The 8,982-nt window shown below is 42.7% G+C and overlaps 1 pseudogene; it reads right to left on the bottom strand.

Moving 5' to 3' along the window:
- Positions 1 to 5,344: 5,344 nt before the first annotated feature.
- On the bottom strand, positions 5,345 to 6,318 carry LOC132488004 (eukaryotic translation initiation factor 2A-like; annotated as a pseudogene).
- Between the last annotated feature and the right edge of the window lie 2,664 nt (positions 6,319 to 8,982).

Here is an 8,982-nt window from a genome sequence, read left to right as displayed (position 1 = left end):
TGATATTGGCCTGTAGTTTTCTTTCTTTGTGACATCCTTGTCTGGTTTTGGTATCAAGGTGATGGTGGCCTCGTAGAATGAGTTTGGGAGTGTTCCTCCCTCTGCTATATTTTGGAAGAGTCTGAGAAGGATAGGTGTTAGCTCTTCTCTAAATGCTTGATAGAATTCGCCTGTGAAGCCATCTGGTCCTGGGCTTTTGTTTGTCGGAAGATTTTTGATCACAGTTTCAATTTCAGTGCTTGTGATTGGTCTGTTCATATTTTCTATTTCTTCCTGATTCAGTCTTGGCAGGTTGTGCATTTCTAAGAATTTGTCCATTTCTTCCAGATTGTCCATTTTATTGGCATAGAGTTGCTTATAGTAATCTCTCATGATCTTTTGTATTTCTGCAGTGTCAGTTGTTACTTCTCCTTTTTCATTTCTAATTCTATTGATTTGAGTCTTCTCTCTTTTTTTCTTGATGAGTCTGGCTAATGGTTTATCAATTTTGTTTATCTTCTCAAAGAACCAGCTTTTAGTTTTATTGATCTTTGCTATCGTTTCCTTCATTTCTTTTTCATTTATTTCTGATCTGATCTTTATGATTTCTTTCCTTCTGCTAACTTTGGGATGATTTTGTTCTTCTTTCTCTAATTGCTTTAGGTGCAAGGTTAGGTTGTTTATTCGAGATGTTTCCTGTTTCTTAAGGTGGGATTGTATTGCCATAAACTTCCCTCTTAGAACTGCTTTTGCTGCATCCCATAGGTTTTGGGTCGTCGTGTCTCCATTGTCATTTGTTTCTAGGTATTTTTTAATTTCCTCTTTGATTTCTTCAGTGATCACTTCGTTATTAAGTAGTGTATTGTTTAGCCTCCATGTGTTTGTATGTTTTACAGCTCTTTTCCTGTAATTGATATCTAGTCTCATAGCATTGTGGTCGGAAAAGATACTTGATACAATTTCAATTTTCTTAAATTTACCAAGGCTTGATTTGTGACCCAAGATATGATCTATCCTGGAGAATGTTCCATGAGCACTTGAGAAAAATGTGTATTCTGTTGTTTTTGGATGAAATGTCCTATAAATATCAACTAAGTCCATCTTGTTTAATGTATCATTTAAAGCTTGTGTTTCCTTATTTATTTTCATTTTGGATGACCTGTCCATTGGTGAAAGTGGGGTGTTAAAGTCCCCTACTATGAGTGTGTTACTGTCGATTTCTCCTTTTATGGCTGTTAATATTTCCCTTATGTATTGAGGTGACCTATGTTTGGTGCATAAATATTTACAATTGTTATATCTTCTTCTTGGATCGATCCCTTGATCATTATGTAGTGTCCTTCTTTGTCTCTTCTAGTAGTCTTTATTTTAAAGTCTATTTTGTCTGATATGAGAATTGCTACTCCAGCTTTCTTTTGGTTTCCATTTGCATGGAATATCTTTTTCCATCCCCTTACTTTCAGTCTGTATGTGTCTCTAGGTCTGAAGTGGGTCTCTTGTAGACAGCATATATATGGGTCTTGTTTTTGTATCCATTCAGCCAGTCTGTGTCTTTTGGTGGGAGCATTTAGTCCATTTACATTTAAGGTAATTATTGATATGTATGTTCCTATTCCCATTTTCTTAATTGTTTTGGGTTCGTTATTGTAGGTCTTTTCCTTCTGTTGTGTTTCTTGCCTAGAGAAGTTCCTTTAGCATTTGTTGTAAAGCTGGTTTGGTGGTGCTGAACTCTCTCAGCTTTTGCTTGTCTGTAAACGTTTTAATTTCTCCATCAAATCTGAATGAGATCCTTGCTGGGTAGAGTAATCTTGGTTGCAGGTTTTTCTCCTTCATCACTTTAAGTATGTCCTGCCACTCCCTTCTGGCTTGTAGAGTTTCTGCTGAGAGATCAGCTGTTATCCTGATGGGGATTCCCTTGTGTGTTATTTGTTGTTTTTGCCTTGCTGCTTTTAATATGATTTCTTTGTGTTTAATTTTTGACAGTTTGATTAATATGTGTCTTGGTGTATTTCTCCTTGGATTTATTCTGTATGGGACTCTCTGTGCCTCCTGGACTTGATTAACTATTTCCTTTCCCATATTAGGGAAGTTTTCAACTATAATCTCTTCAAATATTTTCTCAGTCCCTTTCTTTTTCTCTTCTTCTTCTGGAACCCCTATAATTCGAATGTTGGTGCGTTTAATGTTGTCCCAGAGGTCTCTGAGACTGTCCTCTGTTCTTTTCATTCTTTTTTCTTTATTTTGCTGTGCAGCAGTTATTTCCACTATTTTATCTTCCACCTCACTTATCCGTTCTTCTGCCTCAGTTATTCTGCTATTGATCCCATCTAGAGTATTTTTTATTTCATGTATTGTGTTTTTAATCGATGCTTGATTCATCTTTAGTTCTTCTAGGTCCTTGTTAACTGTTTCTTGCATTTTGTCTATTCTATTTCCAAGATTTTGGATCATCTTTACTATCATTATTCTGAATTCATTTTCAGGTAGACTGCCTATTTCCTCTTCATTTGTTAGGTCTGGTGGGTGTTTATCTTGCTCCTTCACCTGCTGTGTGTTTTTCTGTCTTCTCATTTTGCTTATGTTACTGTGTTTGGGGTCTCCTTTTTGCAGGCTGCAGGTTCGTAGTTCCCGTTGTTTTTGGTGTCTGTCCCCAGTGGCTAAGGTTGGTTTAGTGGGTTGTGTAGGCTTCTTGGTGGAGGGGACTACTGCCTGTGTTCTGGTGGATGAGGCTGGATCTTGTCTTTCTGGTGGGCAGGTCCACGTCTGGTGGTGTGTTTTGGGGTGTCTGCGGACTTTTTTATGATTTTAGGCCACCTCTCTGCTAATGGGTGGCGTTGTGTTCCTGTCTTGCTAGTTGTTTGGCATAGGGTGTCCAGCACTATAGCTTGCTGGTCGTTGAGTGAAGCTGGGTGCTGCTGTTGAGATGGAGATCTCTGGAAGATTTTCGCCGTTTGATATTGTGTGGAGCTGGGAGGTCTCTTGTGGACCAGTGTCCTGAAGTTGGCTCTCCCACCTCAGAGGCACAGCACTGACTCCTGGCTCCTCAATTTGGGATGATTTGTTGTCTATTCCTGTATTCCACAGATGCAGGGTACATCAAGTTGATTGTGGAGCTTTAATCCGCTGCTTCTGAGGATGCTGGGAGAGGTTTCCCTTTCTCTTCTTTGTTCTCACAGCTCCTCGGTCTCAGCTTTGGATTTGGCCCCACCTCTGTGTGTAGGTCACCGGAGGGCGTCTGTTATTCGCTCAGACAGGACAGGGTTAAAGGAGCAGCCTCTTCGGGGGCTCTGGCTCACTCAGGCCGGGCGGGAGGGAGGGGCACGGAGTGCGGGGCGAGCCTGCAGCGGCAGAGGTCGGCGTGACGTTGCAGCAGCCCGAGGCGCGTCGTGCGTTCTCCCAGGGAAGCCGCCCCTGGATCCCGGGGCCCCGGCAGTGGCGGGCTGCACAGGCTCCCGGAAGGGCGGTGTGGACAGTGACCTGCGCTCGCACACAGGCTTCTTGGCGGCGGCAGCAGCAGCCCCAGCGTCCCACGCCCGTCTCTGGGCTCTGCGCTTTCAGCCGCGACTCGCGCCCGTCTCTGGAGCTCCTTTACGTGGCGCTCTTAATCCCCTCTCCTCGCGCACCAGGAAACCAAGAGGGAAGAAAAAGTCTCCTGCCTCTTCGGCAGCTCCAGAGTTTTCCCGGATTCCCTCCCGGCTAGCTGTGGCACATTAGCCCCCTTCAGGCTGAGTTCTCGCCGCCAACCCCAGTCCTCTCCCTGCGCTCTGACTGAAGCCCGAGCCTCAGCTCCAGCGCCGCCTGCCCCGGCGGGGGAGCAGACAATCCTCTCGGGCTGGTGAGTGCCGCTCGGCACCGCTCCTCTGTGCGGGAATCTCTCCGCTTTGCCCTACCCAGGTATGTGGGGAGTTTCTTGCCTTTTGGGAGGTCTGGGGTCTTCTGCCAGGGTTCAGTAGGTGTTCTGTAGGAGTTGTTCCACGTGTAGCTGTATTTCTGGTGTATCCGTGGGGAGGAAGGTGATCTCCGCGTCTTACTCTTCCGCCATCTTACCCGGAAGTCGGCTTATTTAATTTTTAAAAATATTTTATAATTCTTTTTTTTTTTTTTTTTTTTTTTTTTTGCGGTACGCGGGCCTCTCACTGTTGTGGCCTCTCCCGCTGCGGAGCACAGGCTCCGGACGCGGAGGCTCAGCGGCCATGGCTCACGGGCCCAGGTGCTCTGCGGCATGTGGGATCTTCCCGGACCGGGGCACGAACCCGTGTCCCCTGCATCGGCAGACAGACTCTCAACCACTGTGCCACCAGGGAAGCCCTATTATTCTTTTTTAAAATTTATTTTATTCAAGTATAGTTGATTTATAATGTGTTAATTTCTGTTGTACAGCAAAGTGATTCAGTTATACTTATGTATACATTCTTTTTCATTGTGGTTTATCACAGGATATTGAATATATTTCCCTGTGCTAGGTCAGAATGGCCATGATTTAAAAGTCTACAGATAACAAATGCTAGAGAGGGTATGGAGAAAAGGGAACCTTACAACTCTGTTGGTGGGAATGTAAAATGGTGCAGCTACTATGGAAAACCATATGGAGGTTCCTCAAAAAATTGAAAGTACAGTTGCCATATGAGCACAGCAGTCCCACTCCTGGGCATATATCCAGACAAAACTGTAATTTGAAAAGGTACTTGCACCCCAGTGTTCATAGCAGCACCATTTACAATAGTCAAGACATGAAGAAAACCTAAATGTCCATTGACAGATGAATGTGTGTGTGTGTGTGTGTGACAGATGAATGTGTGTGTGTGTATACATATGCCATATATATAAATATAATGGAATATTACTCAGCCATAAAAAAGAATGAAATAGTGCCATTTGCAGCAACATGTATGGACCTAGAGATTATCATACTAAGTGAAATAAGGCAGAAAGAGAAAGACAAATACCATATAATATCACTTATATGTGGAATCTAAAATATGACATGTCTCTTTTCTATACCATGTATTGAGAGGTAGGAAAAGTCAATTTAGTGGACATTATTAACTAATTTCATATATATGCCAAATCTTAGATAAATGGGTGCATTATAGATGAGCAGTAAGTATGGGTATATGGTGGCCAGGTGACCTGCAGAGCGCTCTACAGAGTTTAATACACAGGATGTGTTTCCACTGATTTATGCTAAAACTTGCCTTCTCTGAATCTTTAACATAACCAATTCCAAATCTACCTGGAGAAGGGTGGTATCTTTTTAAATTTTCTCCAAGTCATTGTTTTTCTAGCCATGTTTCAGTTGCTGCTTGCTCTTTCAAGGTTCAATTGCTTTCGGGGCCTCTTTAGGATTTTGAGTTTTTCATCTGTCTCACAGTCTCCAGATGTTAACCGAGATACAGTGTTCCTTGGTATGCTCTGTGGGGCAGGGGTAGGTGCCATATCTTGGTTCTTGTCATTTCCTGCTTTGCAGCCTTCTTAGTCTCATATTTCCTTTGATTTTCAAGGACTGCTTTTGATAATGGCTTATCATTTCCTGGTTGTGATTTCTTATTCTGGAGTGGTTTCTTCTCAGGCAGCTTGGAACTGATGATTAGTTTTTTTCTTAAAACTGAGGATCTATCAACCATTGTGAATTTATGTTCCTAATTGGGTACTTCCCTTAAAACTGCTTGGTAAGCTATTGTTTTTGCTGGAAATAGTCCATCCATAAATGGTTGCCAGGACAGGGCTGGCATAATACCAAACTTGTACCCATTATTAACGCACAAGCTGGGAACATGCATGGCAGTAAAAATGTGCTCCCCACCTGGGCACCAAGCAAAATATGTAGGATCAGAGGTTACTGGTTTAGAAATAGAGTTGCATTTAAAAATATCACATGATTGCATTTGTCCCTCATATTTCTAAATCTAGCTAGCATTAATATATGACCATGAAGACTAAGTAAGCTACATTAGAATGCCAGTTCCAAAGTCAAACACTGATCACATTTCAAGTTGAAAATCATCTCTTTGGCAGGCATAAATCCATAAAGAGCATAAAACTCAGTAGACCTAGAATTCCAAATTACATCATAAGTGGAGCTGTGCTTCGGTAATTGAACAGATTACAGCATTTTCTCCATTTGCTGCAGGTAACACATCATTTGCTCCCTGTAGCAGGAAGTTCCTGTCTTGTCAAATCTGTTCTAGCCATTACAACATAGCAGTTGCTTTTTTATTCCATAGCATCATAACCTTATCAACCTTAGAGGAATGATTGTTGGCTAAACCTGTATGAGGTCCACCAAAGTTGGGGTATAGACATAACCTAATACAGGTGCACTTTTACTCCCTGGAACATAGACAGTCCCCTTGTGTGATTGGAGTCCAAGTGATGACACACAATATTTACGCAGTTATTATGTGCAATAGGTACTCAATACATATTTGTTAAGTGAATTAACTGTTGTCTTTCCCCCTTGCCCTCAGTGCCCAACATGCTCAGAAAATAGCTATTGATTGAAGAATAAATAGATGAATGAATGACAAATACATATTTCTATTGTTCATTCTTCTGCAAATGCCCTCCCAGCATGGCGAAGCAGCCCCTGGGCATGAGAACACCTCTTCCCCAATCTTTCTCCTGGTTCTGGTCATATGGCAGTGTTGTTTATAAGCAGGTTTCCTTTGATCATTTCCAAGACAAGAATGAGTTGTGTATTGGTGAAAGACATGACTGTAGAATCCTGAAATATCTCCCAGCTCAGCTTTTTTTTTACTGGAAAAGAAGAGCCTGTGGATGGGGGACCCTGAATAAGAGAAAGCTCTGATTTCCTTGTCTGTAGTTTAGACTAAACAAAAGCGAATCCCTGACCTAGTCTTCCCTCTGACTAGGTCTCCTACTCCTGTGCATTTTCTCCAGTTGGGGATCTCTGTGAATCAGTAGGTCTCAGGCCAAGCCAGAGTCACATGGAAGCTTGTCAAGTGGTCAACTGGGGAAGGCGAGTGGCAATAGGAATGGTCTGAAGATGAAGCAAGGGGACTTATCACAGCAACCACCAAGACCTGCCTCCAGATTTACCTTTTGTCTTCCCTTCCAGGGACCTTGGTCTCTAACCCTGGCCATCCTCACCCTCCTTTGGAGAAGGCTCCTTCTAAAACTGACTGTAGAGTAGGACATGTCCCTCCAGGTCTGACTCCCACCCCTCATGTCCCAAAAAACAGCCTAAATGGGAAACAAGTATGCTCTCCTGGCTTTCCAGAGCTTCTTTTCCCCACAGCTGGGCACTGGACTCGTACATGGGAGGATCTGTCTGGGAACACCAGGAAGGGTGGATATTCACAATCCCATATCCAGGTGTTCTGTCCAATTAGTGAAGCAAGGCTCCTATGTGGGAACCCTTCTTCACAGGCCTGTCCTCCCAGCGCCTGGCTCTGAGGGGTACCCACTCTTTCCACCAAGGGTCAGACTCCTGGTTTGTGTCCTGAAGCTGCCTCACATGTTCATACTTTTGGTTCTTTTGGTTGCTGGTGAAAACTGGCACACTCCACATCTCCATCCAAGTAACTCATTTGTTTAAAATTTTGGAACATCTGAAAAATCAAGAGTGTTAAAATGTGTGTGTGTGTGTGTTTGAAAGAGCATATGGGAAAATCCCCATCCCCCGGCTCTTTATAACCTTTCCCAGGCACTAAATCACAATGGCCATAACTCTCACCCATCCAAAAAAGTGCCGAGTGCAGCACTTTCTTGTTTTATATATCCTTGCTCTTAAGTGCTCACTGTTTGGATTTCTGATCCCATAACTTTATTTAAAAATTGAGTTTTACTGATGAGTCCCAGGGATGAAATGTACAATGTGGGGATTACAATCAATAATAATGTAATATCTTTGTATAACGACAAAGGTGGTCAAATGGTATAAACTTCTAGTTATAAGATAAATAAATACTAGGGATATAATATACAACATGATTAATATAATTAATACTGCTGTATGTTATATATGAGAGCCGTTAAGAGAGCAAATCATGAGTTCTCATCACAAGGAAAATATATATTTTTCTTTTTCTTTTCTTTTGCATCTATAGGAGGTGATAGATGTTCACTAAATGTATTGTGATCATTTCATGATGTATGTAAGTCAAATCATTCTGCTGTACACCTTAAACCCATCCTGTGCTGTATGTCAATCATACCTCAATAAAACTGGAAGAAAAATTTTTTTAAATTCAAAAATTAAAAAAAATGGGTTTTAGTGGCACTTTGCACTATTTGAGCTTTCTTCTGGCCAAGGGCTTCGCCTCTGTGGCTGCCCCTCCTGCTCTGTGAAGCTGGACCAGCATGACACCTGCTGCCAGTGGTGCTACAGGGTCTGGTTAGGGACATTGACCATCATGTGACAACGGTAACTCCAGAAGACCCTAACACCACAGAAGAAATGTCACGTGGATCTCGCAAAGTCCTATACCTTCTGGCCCCTGGCTGTCCCTTTCACTTTGTCCCCTGCCACTTTGCAGAAACCTGGAGCTCTATAAATGCTTATTGAATGAACCTTCCCACTGTCCTTTGCTCTTTCCACTACCCACATTCTTAAGATTCTCTGGCTACATCATGCTCTTCCATGAGTCTGAGCCCTTGAACAAGCTCTTCTGTCTTCCCATGGTGCTTTGAGAATGCACATTTTCCAGTTTCACATTAGTAAGTTGGGTCCCTGTGTTTATCTTGGAAATGGAGAAATTGAAAAATGTCTGCAAAGCAGTTGGAAGACTGAAAAATGATAACATAAATGGTCCTGAGACATCAAGGAAGGTTTGGAGGATAGGAGGCTGATGGCGTTGGAGCCAGTGATATCCAGATATTTAGGATTCATATCTGAGGGGGAAGGGATGGGCTTCTGCAGAGAGCCTGTAATTCACTCAACTTAGAGTGTCAGAGCTGGGAGTGCTGGGGATCATGCAGAAAGCAGCGTCAGAGGGAAAGACTTTGGGGACCCTGCTAATGGCCTGCCGAGCTTCCTTTTGC

Source organism: Mesoplodon densirostris, chromosome 1, assembly GCF_025265405.1.
Source record: "Mesoplodon densirostris isolate mMesDen1 chromosome 1, mMesDen1 primary haplotype, whole genome shotgun sequence".
Lineage (NCBI taxonomy): Eukaryota > Metazoa > Chordata > Mammalia > Artiodactyla > Ziphiidae > Mesoplodon > Mesoplodon densirostris.
This window is presented reverse-complemented; position numbering and strand designations above follow the sequence as displayed.